At 39.7% G+C, this 18312-nt stretch overlaps 1 protein-coding gene across 1 annotated transcript in view; it reads left to right on the plus strand.

The window, feature by feature from the left end:
• Positions 1 to 22: 22 nt before the first annotated feature.
• Positions 23 to 18312, plus strand: part of FAM118B (family with sequence similarity 118 member B) — a 46476-nt gene continuing 28186 nt past the window's right edge. The window contains exon 1 of the mRNA XM_032426253.1: positions 23 to 103. The gene's annotated coding sequence lies outside the window, so the exon portion shown is untranslated. The remainder of the gene's footprint in view (positions 104 to 18312) is intronic.

Raw genomic sequence — 18312 nt, forward strand, 5'->3', positions numbered from 1 at the left:
GTGGGGGCGGGCTCTGGGCCGAGTCACGTGGGGCGGTGCGCGCTGAGTGCGGCTGCGCCGGCCGGTAGCTGCAGCTGGAGCGGTGGCGTTTGGAGGAGACTCGGTGAGTGTTTGGGAAGCCAGGCTGGGGCTAGGAAATGCCGGTTCTTCAACGCTTTAACGTTTTCGCGTCTCCGGGGCTTCTGTTTTCGGAGAGCACTGCCCTGGGAACCGTTTCTCCCAGTGGGAGAAGACCCCACTCAAAAACACTTCCCCGCCCCCGCGCCCCGTGGAAGCGATGCCCCATAAACGCTCGCCCAGAGCCGCCTTAGGCGCCTACCTCGTCCCTCTTGGCAACCACATCCCTGGTGTCCGGCCATTCCCCTGAGGGATGCGTCGTGTCACCTCTCATTTCCTTGCCGCTCGACCTTCGGAGATGCCCGGATCTCTGTAGGCTCTCCACCCCTCACCTCCTCTTTGTTTCAGGTTGTAACCTGTCCTTCTCTCCCAGGGGTAATGGGGAACCCTTCCGTTATCCAGGGTCCCCAGCCGGTATTCCTACCTAGGGAACACCTTGAGTTTCTTCTGTTCTTCCTCAAGAATTCATTTTTTGGAGTCTCCTCGCCCCCTACGCTCTCCCTGCTCCTTCCAAAGACAAGACTGAAAATGCAGTACAGAGCACGGACCTTCCTTCCCTTTTATGCTTTCTTCATTTTTTCCCCTCCCTACTTTGCAACCGCCCCAAACCTCTCCCTCTCTTCCAAGGTGCAGTGTTGGAACTCCCATGCCCAAACTACAAGGGACTCCCTCTGATTTCACCGAGGGGTGGCTGGAAAGATGAACCTCTGGTTGGGGTGATAATGTGAAAAATACCTTGGGACATACCTGCCATTTGTTAAGAAACCTAATGGCGAGTTCCGAAGGGATGTTCAGAAAACTAATGGATCTGTACCGACATTAGAGGAAACGATTTTTTAAGACTGCTGAGAATGAAGGCTCCTTGAGGTGTTCGAGTAGGTGGTAGTGGAAATAGGTTTGCGACTTACCCCTCTGAAAGGGATTGGCAGAGGGAGCCATATTGGGCACGAAGTAAAGTTGAACAGGTGAGTGGAGCTAACCTATAGAAGACTTCATAAGTCGAAGAAGAGTTTGAGCTAGATGTTAGAAGTAACGAGGAGTGTTTGAAGCTTCTTGAGCAGGAGAGAGAGTCCTTGAATTCTAGAAATGAATTTGGCAGTTGAATGCAGGACAGATTGAAGAGAAGAGGGCTTTGATAGCAGGCAGATCCCCTGGGATGCTGCAGTCTAGGGGAACAGTAAAGAGGTTATGCTTCGTCCGTGGTCTTTCCCCCGACACTGTACTGTTCTTTGCGTTTGAATTGATTTTGAGTACAGGTCAGGATGTATCATTGGCAGCTGATGTTGAAGTCTGAGTCCCTTGAGGACTTGCTCATGGTTTCTTTGTAATTCCCACATCAGGCACAGAGTAAACTCAGAAATATTCATTCCTTAGATGGCTGCAGTGCATCACAGACGTGTATTAGATGTGCCTGAACATTTGAATTGTCTTCTTTCTGTCAGTTTTTGACCTGAAAAATGGAGGTAGGAGTAAATGTATTTGTAAAGAGTGGGGAGGAAGGCTTGTGTATGTATCTGTAATAAGACAGGTGATCAGGATATAAATTCGAAGAATCCCGAGGGAGGTTGGGAAACAACTTCTCTCTCTCTCTCTTTTTTTTTTTCCTGCAAATTCACAGGTAAGATGTAGATCTCTAATAGTTGAGAATTGCTATCTTTTACTGATACGCTCCAGACCCAGGTTCTGATTTTATTCCTTGCACTTAGGTACATGAAGCCTCCTTTTCCGAGGACTCTGAAATGTGAATGTCAGGATTTAAATTTATATCGTTACATTAATTGCAAACTTGTTTTAGGTATAGGACTTCTACGGTTTTGTGTAAGTGGTGTTTCTCCCTTAACCTGTGCTTACTGGCGTTCAAGAAATGATACCTGTTCTTGCAGAATTGGCATTCTGTGGCAGGAAACAAATGAAGAACCAACTCAGATGTCAATGCTGGTGACAGCTTGTGTTCTTGGGTTTCAGGTACCCCAAGGTACACACTATAGTGCCTAAGAATAAAAACACCAGTCAGGTTTTTCTAGAGAAAGAACTTTCAGGTTTTTCTTTTAAACTGAGAGAAATATTTGAAAAATTCAAAGACTTTGTTATCACAGTACAGCTTTAGCCAATATGGGTACAGAAGTTATATTTTAATGTTTATGGCATGTGGTTATTTAGAGTTGCTCTCTGCATATACAAGAATTTATGCAAATATGTTGTCTGTCTTTTGTTTTTTAATGCTACATTGCCTCTTTCCTCTTCCTCTTTCAATTGATTTTATTTTAGGCAGTTCATTTTTCCACTTCAACACCAATGCCATGTTCTCTTTTTGCTTGAGGACTCCTCTTGTCTGTATTGTTCTCTCAGTACAAGGAAGAAAATTCCATTAGTGATGTCTAGTGGTGTCTTTGTTCTACAAACATGACTTATTTACATAGATTTTGATATATCGTAATGTGTTCCCCCCACATAACTAAAGAAGTACTTGACCACATCTGAAATATCAAGGTAGTATCACCGTATTCCTTGAGGACCAAGTGAAACACAAATACAAAATGGTTCACAATCTGATTCCTTCTAGAAAACCTTACAGGCAGCAAAGCATGGCTTTAGTGTTGAAATTCTAGCCATTTACTACCTGGATTACGTGGAACAAATCACTGTCTTTATGTGTGAAACTGGAGATGTAATAATATCTCTGTGAATTGTGAGAATTTAATAGGAAAAAATTTGTAAAACTTTATAAGCTGTATTATGTTCCAGTTAGATTTATGTGTTAAAAAGCTATAGTTTATCTAAACCTTTCTCTGGGAGCAAGGTTAGGAAGAATTCATTTATTGACAAAACTTTAATGTCATTTCATACCAGCAATTTTATTTACATAGCAAGAACATACAGGTGTCCATTGTAAATGTCAGAGATCATCTCAACATATCAGAGCTTCACTCAGTTTGAGAGCCAATAAAGGAAGGTTTTCTAACTTTCCAAAAAAATAAAAAATAAAGAAGTACTTGATAATTTGTTTTTGAGTCTATTTCCTGATCTGTGCAAGAACAAGATCACCTTTTTATTTCACAAATATAAACAAAGAGTGACTAATAAAGGACCTCGTGTTTAAATATCACAAATTTAAGATTAGTAAGTGGCATGAAGTTAGATTCTGGCTTCTCAAATAATGATTTGCAAGTTGCAGATTAATAATAATTCAGTTCCCTGAAGAGCAGGAAGTACTTGGATGATTTCTGGTTTTAGATTCAAAGAAGCAATTAGCAGGAGCTCCTTGGAGGTGTCTTGGAAAGTGACGTTACTGGCAGCTGGGAAATCTGGGGACTAGTCCCAGCTTAGCTGCTTGTGAACCTGAGCAAGTAACTTGGGCTCAGTTTTTTGTCTTTTAAAAGAAGATCCTTACAGCTCCAACCTTCTATTCTTTGAAGATTTTCCATTGACACTTACATACTTTCTTAACAAGTGAAATTTATTTCAGACTTATCTTGCATACATTTAGCATAAGCACAGAGAATCGGGATTCTGCCCTTGTCTCCAGAATTTAACCTTATGCCACTGAGCTAACATTTATATTTGGAGGTCACTTCATTGAATGCTGCTGGAATATACCTTAAGATTTCCCAAGTGGGGCATGAGAGGGAGTGCAGATAGAGAAAAAAATATTAGAAAGCAGTGGTTTTCTAAAACATTGTGGTATAACCCATAATATGGGTGTTCTTTTTTCCATGTCAGCATTTTAAAGAGATTCCATTATACTAATGCCCCTCATTATACTTTTATTTGGCTTTTGAGTGATGCTCAAGACAGGTCTGGCCTAGACCAGTACTTCCCATACTTTTTCATGTCATGGTACATGTGGAAATAATTGTTGTTTCATGGAGGAAAACTAGAGGCTGCCGACAGAAGACAGCTGGCCTGGGAGCTGAGGCTGAGTCCATTCCCCACCTGACCACACCATAGACCGAAGAGATCCCTAGGCTGTGGCCTGTTTGACCATTTAGGAAAGTCAGAATTAAACAATCAAGGTCTTTGACCAAACTCTATTGGGAGGAATTGTATTGTTAGTTATATTTGTTAAATCTGCCTCTAATTTATTTCTCTCTTATGTGCCTTTATGCTCTTGGCTAGTTTATAGTTGAAGATCATACTTACCCTTACAAAGTGACCTTTCTAAAAGTTTGTGAAAACTAGTTAACTGGTGAAGAGATGGGAAATGCTTTTGTCACAGTGTTTTGATCTCCTTAGATTATGAGCAGTCTTGCTCTGCCTACTTAGAGAAGATGGAGAATCTCTTTAAATAGTTTATGTTTTCCATTATAAAAGTAATACAGAAAATGTGTAAAGTAGAGTGGGGGAAAAAGTCATTCACAGCTGTTTCCCAAATACTGTTAATATCATGTTTTTTCTAGTTTTTTTATCATGCATTTTTTTCTTAATTGTAAATTTCAAACATTTATAGAAGTAGAGAAAATAATGAACCCCATGTTTCCATCAGCCAGTTTCTACAACCAACCAACACAGGGCCACACTTGTTCTACACCCCACCCTGACCTCCCAGGTGATGTTGAACCATCTGTAAACACTTCAGTATGTGTCTGTAAAAGATAAGGACTAGTTTTTAACAAAACCACAATACCATTATCACACCTTCCTTAGTATCACTAAGCAAGCAGTCAGTGGACAGATTTTCCGATTGGTCTCTCTTTTTTTAAATAGTTAATTTGTTTGCATCGGGATTCGAGAAAAGTCCACACATCATGCATGCTCTTTTAATTAGAAAAATAAAACTGTGGCGTTCAGAAGGGACGTGCAGCCTGTACCTTAAGGATGCTCAGAGCGCCCTGGCTTAGAGCTTGCACTTTGGAGTCAGAAAGATGGTTTCAGAATCCTGGCTCCGCAACCCACTAGCTGTGTAACCTTGTGCAAGTTACTTAACCTCTCTCACTTTAGATTCTTTGTCCTGTGAAATGTGGATAGTATCTGCCTTAGGACTACTGTAAGGATTGAGTTCATGCAGGTTAAAGTGCTCGTGTAGAGCTTAGCATGTAGTTAAGGCTCAAAAAATATTAGGTATGTCCCGCCTACCAGTATGTGGTGTGCTGGTATAGCACCAGGTTCATAGAGTTGTTAAATGTATCTTAAATAGAGTGAGAATCAAGAGATACGGAATTTAGTCTAATTCTGCCATTTAGGTGATTCACTTCAGTGTTTTGGACCTTAAATTTTCTCACCCCAAAAAGCAAGTATGGTGAACAGTTAGATGATTTCTGAAATTCCAGTGCTTGCTAGAAGTAAGGCAGTGTGGTATTTTTAGAGCATGAGCTTTGAAAACACTGAGGTTTGCACCAGGCTTTGTCATTTACAAGCATTTATTCTTAGCCTCCGTTTTTCCATAGGTGTCACAGAATTAATAATACCAAATAATATTGTTGCCATGAGCAACAAATCAATATATGGGATGCCTAGCATGTAGAAGGTACTCAAGTTATTAGCATTTCATGATTATAAGTTAAAATAAGATCATTAGAGCATTTTCAAGACTGTGAAGAACTATGTATTTTGTGGCGTTTATATAAATGAAGATGAGCGGGGCTCCTGGGTGGCTCAGTCGTTAAGCGTCTGTTAAGCGTCTGCCCTCGGCTCAGGTCATGGTCCTGGGGTCGAGCCCTGCCTCGGGCTCCCTGCTCAGCGGGAAGCCTGCTTCTCCCTCCCCCACTCTCCCTGCTTGTGTTTCCTCTCTTGCTGTGTCTCTCTCTGTCAAATAAATAAAATCTTTAAAAAAATAAATGAAGATGAGCAAAGTATCTTAAGGGAAAAGGAATATACATTGGAAGAGTGAACATGGAAAACTACGTTTCTAGAACATGAACAATGGAAAACTGTTCAACCATGTGGTTGGATAAAAGCCAGAGGATATCAGGATCTCTAGAGAAATTCAAGAAGGTATTTGCAACAGATAGTTGCTTAAGTTGAATAAACCTATTTTCTGCATTTGAACAACAGTAAGTTAAAAATTAGATTGTTGTTTGTGTGTGTTTCAGTTGTTAATGATTGGAATATGCAGTAAGTGTTTTACTCTAATGATATTTTTGGGTTAATGAAAATAACCTCCACTAGCAGCTGTTAATAGGAGAGCTGCACTGTTAACTGAGTTAGAAAACCAAATCCACGCTTGAGTTTACTGATCCCCATGTACTAGGTAGCATTTCCTCAATTTGCTTGATGGTAAGAACTGCCATCGTACTTTTAAATCTACAGATCCCTCCTCTAGAAATTTTGATTCAGGAAAATGTTGAATTAAAAGCTCAGAAATCGGGGCCCCTGGGTGGCTCAGATCGTTAAGCGTCTGCCTTCGGCTCAGGTCATGGTCCCAGGGTCCTGGAATCGAGCCCCGCATCGGGCTCCCTGCTCAGCGGGAAGCCTGATTCTCCCTCTCCCTCTCCCTCTGCTTGCTGCTTCCCCTGCTTGTACACACTCTCTCTCTGTCAAAAATAAATAAAATCTTTAAAAAAAAAAAAACTCAGAAATCTGTTGCCCTCCCTCCTTGCTGCTCAGCAGGGCCTCGGGCTAAAAGTTTTTTTGTTTATGGATAAACTAGAAGAAAAGTTACTAAAGAATATAGAGAGAAAAATGGCAAATTTTAAATGTTGCTATTTTTTCCCTTTTTATTTTGTTTTTTATTAAAGTAATTCACATGTATGGTTTAAAGAGTCAGTGCTAAAAGAATGGGGGGGAAAGCTAGTCCCTTCGTTCTTCCCACCTCATAATCTCATTCTTTAGAGGAAGCCACTCAGTTATTTTGCTCTTTCCTCAGGCATTATCTTCATATTTCTAAATCATTTGATATGTTATTTCTTGCTTTTTTTTTCTCCCCCCAGTGTTTGGCCTGTTGAGCTAGATGATCTGTCTCAGCTCTGCTCTTGTGTTTAGGTTGACCTTTGACTGTTTTTTTCACATATGTACCATACTGTTAATTTTTTCCCAAATGCTCCAACATAATTGTCACATTCTTATCGGTAACATTTTCTATGAGCTCAGATGTGTCACTTGATGTTTCCAATGGAGAACTATCCAGGTATCATTCGGGAACTGCTCTTGCCCTTCCCTCTCCTCATGGGCTGTCACCCATGTCCCATTTCTTGGCTTACCTTTTTATATCCTAAGAAGTATTTGAATGTCCACAAACTCGTCTGATAGTTTGGAAATGTTATAGAATTCTAGGTTGGAAATAATTTTCCCTCAGAATTTTGAAGGCATGGTTGTACTGTCCGGTATCTGTAATTGCTCTAGAGAGGTAGCAGTCAAATCCTTTCTTATGAGACCTTGTTTTGTTGGGTTTTTTTTTTTTTTTTCTTTTCTCTCTTACTGGAAGCTTTGAGAATATTCTATCCCTGGTGTTCCGGACTGTCTTATACCATGGTATGGGTCTTTCCTCATCCATTGTTCTGGGTTCTCAGTGGACCCTTTCATTCTGGAAGGTAATGTCTTTCCGTTCTGGGACATTTTCTTCCTCTGTTTCTCTGATTTCCACCGCTTCCCCTCTTTTCTTTCTCTTTGATCCTTTTTCATAATACCCATTCTTGTTATATGGATATGATAGCTTCAAAGAGGATCCTTTAAAGTTTTTCAGTTTTTGCTCTCTGTATTGGAGCAGCTTTATGGAATCTGTTGCCAGAATGAATATCAACATCCAAATAATGGCAAGCCCCTGCATTTAATGAGAACTTAGTGCTTCACCCCGCAGTTTTATAGATCCCAGTAAGCCATGTCCACCAGGACTGGGAGGGTCTAGCCGTCTGCTCACTCCCTCCTGGGTCTCCTGCACCCTGATTTCCTCCCTGCCCTCAGGCACTAGAAATGTACTGCTGCTTGCTTTATTCTACTGTAGAAACATCTGCTGCTGCTCTTTTGATGAATCTATAAGCTATTTGAGTACTGTTAAAAGTTGATTTTACTAAGATGAAGGACGAAAAGTTGAAAGAAAAAAATGAAAAGAGGGGCTTATGTGTAAAACAGAAAATTTAGTGTAAAAGCAGGGGCAAACTTTAACAAATACAGTTTTCTGAATTGAAGAGCGTGAAACCAGCATGCTTGCACTTCTTCCAAGAGTTTCTCTTGAAAACTGCCTTTCTCCACAGAAACCAGAGTATCAACAGTCGTTATCACCAGGTGGGATTTACAGGGTGGTTTTCGTTTGCTCTTTGTACTTCACTGTACTTGACATATTTCCAGCAGGGCCTACTGGGGACCTTGTCCTTTGCTAGTCAAGGAGGAGAGGTGCTTTCTTTTCCCTTATAAAGTGTCCTTGTCCCCTGGGCTCGAGCTGCTCAGCCCCCTGTTGCTGCTCCCTCCAGTTCCTCCCTCCATCTTGCACTGACCTCCTTCCCTCTTTAACAAAGTATGTTTTTAGGTCTTCCTAACCTGTTTTCTCTCACCTATTTCTTTCCTCAGTTATTTTTACTGGCTACTTTTTAAGACTTATGCTACCTGCTCGGCAAAGCAGTGCTTTTAAAGCTGTTTCTTCTAACTTAGCCTGATCTTTCTAGTTGTTGTGGTGGCCTCTGTGGCAGATCATACCTCCTTTTTTTTTTTAGCTTTCAGATTCTTGGTTCAGGTCTAAATAATGCTTTCATCTCTCAGTTCATTTCCAGGTCGAAGAGAATATTTTTCAGTTAATTTTTATTAGAAAAAAGCAAATATCCTGGAAAGAATATCAAGTTAGATTAAGGTTACGAACTTAAACCACTTTCCTGAGTTGCCTTTCATCCATCATTCTCTTGCTCTTAAGGATTATTGAAATTGACTTACAAGTACATTCCTAAAGTATATGACTGTTCTTTTAAAATCAATAAATACTCCTGTTGGTGCTTGAAACAGGAAGAGGGAAATAATCACCTGTAACCCTGTGACCCAGAGATTATTCCTGCCAGTCAGAGACCTAACAACACATGATAAGGAACAGATTGTTGAACTGTTTTTTGACCTTTAAGTTTGAGGTACGTCTGAAAGTACCTTTGAGTTGTGAAGGGCTGTGTAATCCAGGTATCTCTTGGGTCTGAAACACAGGAAAGGTCTGAGCTGAAGATTGAGATAAGGGAGGTGTTAGCATTTGGTTGGTATTTTAAGCCATTGGAGTAGCTGGAGGGGGAGGGGAGGGAATATGTGACGTGACTGGACAAGAGAGCCTAAAGCAGTTTGCTGAGGACCCTCAATATTTAGGGACTGGACAGAGGAAGAAGAGCTTCCCCTAGAGGGACAGGAGGAAAATCAAGAAAATACAATATCCAGAAGAGAACAGAGTTAAGTGTCAGATGCTTCCAAGACCTAAAGGAAGATAAATACTAATTATTTCACTGAATTTTGCCATGGTGGTATCTATCTCCCATAAAGCTTTTCTTGATCTTCCTTGAGCACAGTTGTTAATCTTTCCTGCACCTCACACGAGTACATTAAGCTTAGCACAAATGTGTTATATATATTTGCTTACAGTTCCATTTCTCCTAAAAGGCAGAAACTTTTTAAGGGCATGGCCCTTCAGGGTATGATCTTAGTCATCTTTGGTGAGAAGTATTGCGTTGTGTCTTCACAATGTGGACTCCGGAGTCAGCCTCCCAGTGTGTTATTAGCTAGTGCGTTAATAGCTGTGTGACCTATAGCAAATTATTTAACATCTGTGTGCCTTGATTCCATTATCTATGATATCTGTGGTATGTGATGATAATAGTGTCTACTTCATAGAAGAGTGAACATTTGTAAAGTGTAGACAACAGTGCTTGGCTCATTGTAAATACGATACAGTGTTTGGTGCAGGTGAGGTGGATGTGGTAATAGTAATATTGTTAGCATAGGGCCTGGCATTTAATGGATTTTTGAATGTGAAAATTCAACAATTTGGGACTAATACAATCCGTATCATTCTAAACTCTGTAAGCATATACAGAATGTAGTCATGATCAGGCCATAGGAAGACTAGAATAGAAGTGGACAGAATTTTTTTAAAAAGATTTTATTTATTTATTTGAGATAGCACAAGCAGGGGGAGCGGGAGAGGGAGAAGCAGCCTCCCCCCTGAGCAGGGTGCCCGATGTGATGCGGGGCTTGATCCCGGGACCCCTGGATCATGACCCAAGGGGAAGGCAGACACTTAACTGACTGAGCCACCCAGGCAGAATTAAGTGCACAAGCTTTGTTTTATAAAGCAAATCTGTAGGCTTTTCACAAAAGTACTAGGCAATCTTAGTTTCTTTTCATGTAGTAGGGAAGGAGAAAACCAAAAGATGAAGATTTCCAAAGCAGGTGAGAATTTTTATGTGTAGCACTGAACATTAGCCTTAAACGGGTGGTGATCAGTCACAGAACGTATTTGTTTGGCATGAAAGATGCAACACTACAATTTGACGTGTTCACCCTGTTTTTACAGCTTATAAAATTAAAAGAATCAGTTGATCTCTTAGACCTCAAATTAACTCATAGTAGGTACGTACGACATTCAGTCAGCAAATATTTGAGCATTTACTGGTTGTATAGACATTTACTGTATAACAGAGATCCTGCTAGCAGCTGGGAATAGGATGATAAATGAGACAAGACTGTACTTGTCCTAAAAGAGCTTTTATTCTTATGGGAGAGGCCAATCTTTGCAAGTGTTAGGAGATGCAGATAAGGAGCTGAAGTATAAATGGTGTCGAGGGGGGTGGGTAAGCAGACTCCTTGAGGTAACATGTAAGCTGAGGCTTCAAGGATGGGAGGGAGGCAGAAATATTTGGAAGAATATACCACCCTAAGCCATGTTCTATGTGTGAGCCAGGAAAGTGTGTGTGTCCTGTGTGGCTCTAGAGCCTGGTGAATGAGGGAGAGGGGTGGATGGGATGTTATAAAGAGGACTGCTGGTGTCAGATCAAGCTGGGTCTTGTAGCCATGATGTGAGGAGTCATTTTATTAACCGCAGTGAGAAACCATTGAATAGTTTTAAACTGTGACTTAATCCAGTTTGTATTTTGAAATCCCTTTTGCCGCTACATAAGCTTTTCTACTTCTCTGGTCATGTGTAAAGAAAGCACTTTGGATAGATTTAGTATATAAAATACAGAAACTGATTTCTTAGCCCAAAATACTGAGGTCCTAGAGTCATTTGCCAGAAAGAGTTCTTGCCTTAAGAATCTACCCTTAAGATTATCAGTTTACATCTTAGATGTCAGAAACTTGAGTTACAAAAATAAAATGATTTATATATAAAAATGTTCTTGAAAGCTTAAGTCTGAAATCCTTCTTTTGCCTGCTAGGATCAGATTACCGTCACTGGCTGTTATGATCATATCTGGAAAATTGATAGTCTGAATGTTGATTTACTGTGCACACTATGTTCACAGGAATGTGGCTTTTCCCATATGTTCCACTTAAAGAAATGGTCTTTCATGGTTCTTGCTACATTCAAAGCATTAATGGGGTATTTCTTTTAGTAGGAAATGTGTTTTCTGTAATATAGGAAATTCTTTCTTGTAATTCAAATCATGAGCAACATTTTGCATTTGTGTTAGTTCATTCAGTAAATATCTGAATGCCTATCATCTGCCAGGTACTGTTCTAGGATCTTGGGATATATTGTGAACTAAACAAAGACTCCTACCTTTGAAAAGCTTACTTCCCAGCGGGTGGAGGCAGATGACAAATAATAAACATAATTAGTATATTTATTATGCTTGTCATAAATATAATTAATATGTTAGAGAGTGGTATGGGCTTTGAAATAAAAAGTAATCGGTTAGGGGAGCCTGGGTGGCTTAGTCGGTTGAGCATCTGACTCTTGGTTGGGGCTCAGGTCATGATGTCAGGGTCGTGGGATTGAGCCCTGCATTAGGCTCCGCACTCAGTGCCGAGTCTGCTTGGGATTCTCTCCCTCTCCCTCTGACCTTCCCCCTGCTCATGCACATGCTCTCTCTAAATAAATCGGGGCACCTGGGTGGCTCAGTCGTTAAGCATCTGCCTTCGGCTCAGGTCATGATCCCAGGGTCCTGGGATCGAGCCTCACATCGGGCTCCCTGCTTAGTGGGGAGCCTGCTTCTCCCTCTCTCCCCCTGCTTGTGTTTCCTCTCCCACTGTGTCTCTGTCAAATAAATAAAATCTTTAAAAAGTAGAGCAGTTAATGCATTAAGTGGAGAGAGTGCAGTTTTAAGTAGGGTAGTCGGGGTAGCATCATTGAGAAGGTAAGATTTGAGCAAAAACTTAAAACTTAGGAAGAGCGTACCAGGCAGAAGGAACAACCAAGAGTGTACCGGGCCTGTTTGAGTACCAGGAAAGAGGCTAGTGTGTCCAGAGGGAGGAGGGACAGAGTTACTTGGCTTTCTAGGAACGAGTTTCTCCTCAATTTCAAAAAAGTTCATAAGCCAAAATACATGAATAATAGGGCTAAGAATTCCCATCCTGTGAATGTTCTGTAGATGTTATTGATGAACACCTAGACTCATGTCTTAAATTAGATAATTCCAAAGTAACACAAAATTTAAGTTCATTTCATAGGGCAGCTAAACATACAAAATATGGGTAAGAAATGATGTTGGATCACATGATCTTAAGACCTGGCATTTAGTAAAAACTGAAATTTTACCATTCCAGTTTATAGGTCTCCAGGTTGAAAGGCAAAAGCCTTTGTTTTATAGCAAAGGATGGCAGGGGTGCCAAATGTACTTGTCTCTAAGAGGAGCATTGATAGTGTTGAGGATTGGGCTTAGTCGGGGGAAACTAGGCTCTAAGAGCAGGTTTGATTTACTTCCCTTATGTCTTTCAAACTCAGTAGCTCTAAATCCTTTTAACATTTTTTAATTAGGTGGTCAAATTTTCTGTTTTTTGACTCTGTGAAGTTTTCCTTGTGTTTCTTAAGTTTCCAGTCTAAATCATCACACTACATTCACAAGATCCTAATCAGTGACAATCTAGTACAGTATTGCCTAAGTCCCATGCATATCAGGTGTCTTACATTGGTATATGTATTCAGTGCCCTTTGTTTCAGATGCACAGTGTGCTTTATAAAGAACCAATTTATCCAGTGCGATCACTGGAGTTGTTCCAGCCATACTTGCCATAATCTTTCCCCATGTTTCTGAATTTTATTTTTCATAGAGTATCTTTTTTAATTTCTTAATCTTCTTTCTCATCGATTCCTTTCCTAATTTGTCGTGGTTGATTTTTATTTTTGAGTCCTATCTGTGAATTGCTGTTCATTGTTTCTAGCCTAGTTAACCATGAGGTTGAAGTTCAAGTAAGACCACTAAAGAAAATGCTCAGAAGCATGGGTCTTTGACTTTCTGAAGCAAAACATTCTACAGTTGACCTTTAAATAACACAGGTTTGAACTGCATGGGTCCACTTATACGTAGATTTTTTTTTCATCATGATAAGTGTACTCTTTAATCCTCATTCTCTGTTTGACTCCGCCCTCCCACCCTCCTTCCCTCTGGGTACCATCGGTTGTTTCTCTATAGTTTAGAATCTGTTGGGGTGCCTAGTTGGCTCAGTTGGTTAAGTGTCTGACTCGATCTCAGTTCAGGTCTTGATCTCAGGGTCGTGAGTTCAAGCCCCGCGTTGGACTCTGTGCTGGGCATGGAGCCTACTAAAAAAAAAAGTCTGCTGCTTGGTTTGTCTCTCTTTTTTCCTCCCTTTGCTTCTTTGTTTTGTTTTTTAAATTCCACATGAGTGAGATCTTAAGGTATTTGCTTTCCTTTACTGACTTATCTTGCTTAGCATTATACTCTCTAGCTCTATCCATGTTGTTACAAATGGCAAGATTTCATTCTTTTTTATGGCTGAATTATTCCATTGTATGTATATACCATTTATTCTTCATCAGTTCAATTATTGATGGACACTTGGGCTGCTTTCATAGTTTGGCTGGTGTAAATAATGCTGCATAAACATAGGGGTGCATGTATCCCTTTGAATTAGTGTTTTTGTATTCTTTGGATAAATACCCAGTACTGCGATTACTGGGTTGTAGGGTAGTTCTATTTTTAATTTTTTGAGGAACTTCCATACTGTTTTCCACAATGGCTGCAGCAGTTCGCATTCCCACCAAGAGTGTAAGAGGGTTCCTTTTTCTCCACATCCTCACCAACACTTGTTGTTACTTGTGTTTTGAGTTTAGCCATTTCTGACAGGTGTGAGGCGATTATTTGATTTTAGTTTTGATTTACATCTTCCTGATGATGAGTGATGCTGAGCATCTTCAATGTATCTGTTGGCCATCTGTATCTTTTTTGGAGAAATGTCTGTTCATGTCTTCTGCCCATTTTTAGTTGGATTGTTTTTTGGGTGTTGAATTGTAGCAGTTCTTTATATATTTTGGATTCTAAGCCTTTTTCGGACATGTCATTTGCAAATATCTTCTCCCATTGAGTAGGTTGCCTTTTAGGTTTGTTGATTATTTCCTTTGTTGTGCAGAAACTTTTTATTCTCATATAGTCCCAATATTTATTTTTGCTTTTGTTTCCCTTGCCTCAAGAGACATATCTAGAAAAATATTACAGCTAGTGTCTGAGAGATCACTGCCTGTGTTCTCTTCTAGGATGTTTATAGTTTCAGGTCTCACATTTATGTCTTTAATCCATTTTGAGTTTATTTTTGTGTATGGTGAACGTGGTCCAGTTTCACTCTTTTGCATGTGGATGTCCAGTTTTTCCAACACTGTTTATTGAAAAGACTTTTTCCCATTGTATATTCATTCCTCCTTTGTCAAAGATTAATTGACCATATAATTGTGGGTTTCTTTCTGGGTTTTCTGTTCTATTCCATTGATCTATGTGTCTTTATTTGTGCCAGTACCATACTGTTTTAATTACTACTGCTTTGTAATATAACGTGAAATCTGGAATTGTGGTATCTCCAGTTTTGTTTTTCTTTCTCAAGATTGCTTTGGCTATTCAGGTCTTTTGTGATTCCATACAAATTTTAGGATTGTTTGTTCTAGTTCTGTGAAAATTGCTGTTGGTATTTTGATAGGGATTGCATTACATCTTTAGATTGCTTTGGGTAGTATAGACATATTAACAATATTTATTCTTCCAACTTGAGCATGGAATATCCATTTTTTTGCATCATCTTGAATTCCTTTCATCTTTGTTTAATAGTTTTCAGAGTATAGGTCTTTCACCTCTTTGGTTAAGTTTATTCCTAGATATTTTAGTTTTTGGTGCAACTGTAAATGGGATTATTTTCTTATATGCAGATTTGTGTTTTTTTTTGTTTTTTTTTTTTTTTAAAGATTTTTTATTTATTTGACAGAGAGAGACACAGCAAGAGAGGAAACACAAGCAGGGGGGAGTGGAAGAGGGAGAAGCAGGCTCCCCACCGAGCAGGGAGCCCGCACGTGGGGCTCGATCCCAGAACCCTGGGATCATGACCTGAGCCGAAGGCAGACACTTAATGACTGAGCCACCCAGGCGCCCCTATGCAGATTTGTTTTTGATAAATACAGTATACTACTGTAAATGTATTTTCTCTTGTGATTTTCTTAACATTTTATTTTCTAGAGAAAATAACTTACTTTAAGAATATAGTACATACTACATATAACAGAAAATATGTGTTAAGCAACTATTTATGTTACTAGTAAGGCTTATGGTCAACAGTAGTTTGGGAGAGTCAAAAGTTATATGTGAATCTTCGACTTCGTGGAGGGGGTTGGTGCCTCTAACTCCCACATTGTTCAAGGGTCAGCTGTACTTCTCACTGAAAAAAAGGGAAATGGTATGTGTTTATAGAACTGCAAATTAGAAGTGCTTTAAGAAAAAAAAATTGCAGGGCTTTTTCTCTTCTTTCTCCAGATAGGACTGCATATGAATCACCCCAAAATTTAGTAGTCTACCCTCTTTTTTAATTTTTAACCCTCTTTTAAAGGAAATACTGCCACCTCTTTAAGCCTCCAGTTCCCTTGACATTCTTTTTTTTTATTTTTTAAGATTTATTTATTTATTAGAGTGTGTGCGCGCTGTTGGGAGGTGCAGAGGGAGAAGGAGAGAGAGAATCCCAAGCAGACTCTCTGTGGGGTGCAGAGCCTGACGTGGGGATCGTGGGGCTTGATCCCACGACCCCGAGATCACTACCTGAGCCGAAATCAAGAGTCATACACTTAGCCGACTGAGCCACCCAGGTGCCCCTCCATTGCCATTCTAAGTGGAAAGTTTAAGAACCTAACATTTAGTAGACATTACAGCTGTTATATGACAAGATTAAAAGAAATAGAATGCACTCAAAGCAAGTTTATTCTTAGTCACTCTTTATTGGGTATTCTGATAACTGAGTTTTAAACATAATTAAGAACCTAAGATGGGTGTCTATTCAATTATTTTTTTATCTGTTATATCTGTTTAACTATGCACTTGAACATGAATTTGGAAGTAATGAACAAATTGGACTTGAGTGATTTCTTTTTGTTTATCTTAATGAAGAACATTTTATTTTCCTTTTAGTTAACTCTAAGAATAATTGTAAAGCAAATCTACTTTGTATCTTATATTCTATCCTTGGTTTTGCTGTTTAATGGGGTTGGATTCCATGGCTACGGTATAGGGACCTCTGAGGTGTTTCACCTCAGGTTGACCGCGAATTCACTTAATCACTGTTGACATTCAGGTAAACTTAGGGTTTTTAATCATAACATTTGCCAAGCTTTATATTGTCAAAATATAACTTTTTTTAAATTGTCAAATTCAGTACTCTGTGAGTCAGAAATCCTCAAGCAAGTGAAAAGGGGTGGAAATTAGGTGGGATATTCTTAATAAATATTTTTATTTTTGTTATGACAGAATAGTCTTCCCTTCTTTAAGGCTGGTCAAATTTTAACTCATAGAGAGATCCTCTATAATGATGAGATCTTCTGGGATCGCCCAAACTTGGATGAATCTGCATTTGTATGCAGCAGTATTGTGTGTGCTCTTTTGGCATGAAAAGTCAGCCCTTGACAGTATTGCCATACATAACCCACACTGTCTTCAGAGGAGGGATTTAGTTTTCAAGGACTCCCTAGAACATAAAATCTTGCCCTTGAAGATTTATTTAATCTCATTTTCAGTGAATACCCTATGCCATTTGCGATGAAATTGTATGATTTTTACTTGATACATGGAAAATATTTTATTAAAATGTCTCCTTCCTTAGCAACATGTGTCATTGTTTTCAGGGTATACCTTTTCAGAAGCTTCACAGGAGGGAAAGCAGTGACAAAGAAGGAATTAGCATTCTTTGCACAGTAAAATCATCAACTTCAGTCACCAACTTCTAATTCAAATGAAAAAATTTTTTTAAAGATTTTATTTATTTATTTGACAGAGAGAGACACAGCGAGAGAGGGAACGCAAGCAGGGGGAGTGGGAGAGGGAGAAGGAGGCCTCCTGTGGAGCAGGGAGCCCGAAGCGGGGCTCGATCCCAGGACCCTGGGATCATGACCTGAGCCGAAGGCAGACGCTTAACAACTGAGCCACCCAGGCGCCCTCAGATGAAATTTTAATTTGGATGTCTTACTGTTCCTTCTTGAAACAATTTTGTTCCCTATACGTAATATGTTACTTTGGTTTTATAATTGAAAATAACTGATATAAACAACGTCTGAGCTCTTTAGCCTGGAATACTAATGTGGTTGATATTAGGACTTGAATTAAAAGACTTTCTAGAATTTGGGGCAAACCTCTCATTCTTTAAAGTCGGTAAAGTGTCTGCCTTTGGCTCAGGTCATGATCCTAGGGTCCTGGGATCAAGCTTCTTATGAGGTCATTCATATATAGCTCTGGTGAGGTCATTCATATATTAGACATATTGGGTCAGTGTTTGCTGGTAAAATACCAAGAGTAAGTAGTGTCTGTCTGGCATTTTATCAGTGACTACGTTACAGCAGATTTTCAGGAAGTAAGTGTGGTGCAGATCTTACCTGACAGAGCGTAGAGGATGTCAGGCACATGCAATTTAGATACAGAAGTAAGAGCAAACTGAGTTAACCAGAGGTAGAGGACGTGCTTCGAGACTGGGGTACACAGAGCAATCCAGCCCTAGCGCTAGTAGATGTAATTCCTCTATATCAGTTTCATTTGTGTGTATGTGTGTGTGTGTTAGAAGGAAGAAAATGGAAAATTTGTTTTATACACTGATAGGAAAGGGTGCAGTCTACATCATGAAACTGAATTCACCAACTACCTGAGTAAAACATTTGATTTGTTAATTGTC

Source organism: Phoca vitulina, unplaced genomic scaffold, assembly GCF_004348235.1.
Source record: "Phoca vitulina isolate PV1807 unplaced genomic scaffold, GSC_HSeal_1.0 scaffold34, whole genome shotgun sequence".
Taxonomy (NCBI): domain Eukaryota; kingdom Metazoa; phylum Chordata; class Mammalia; order Carnivora; family Phocidae; genus Phoca; species Phoca vitulina.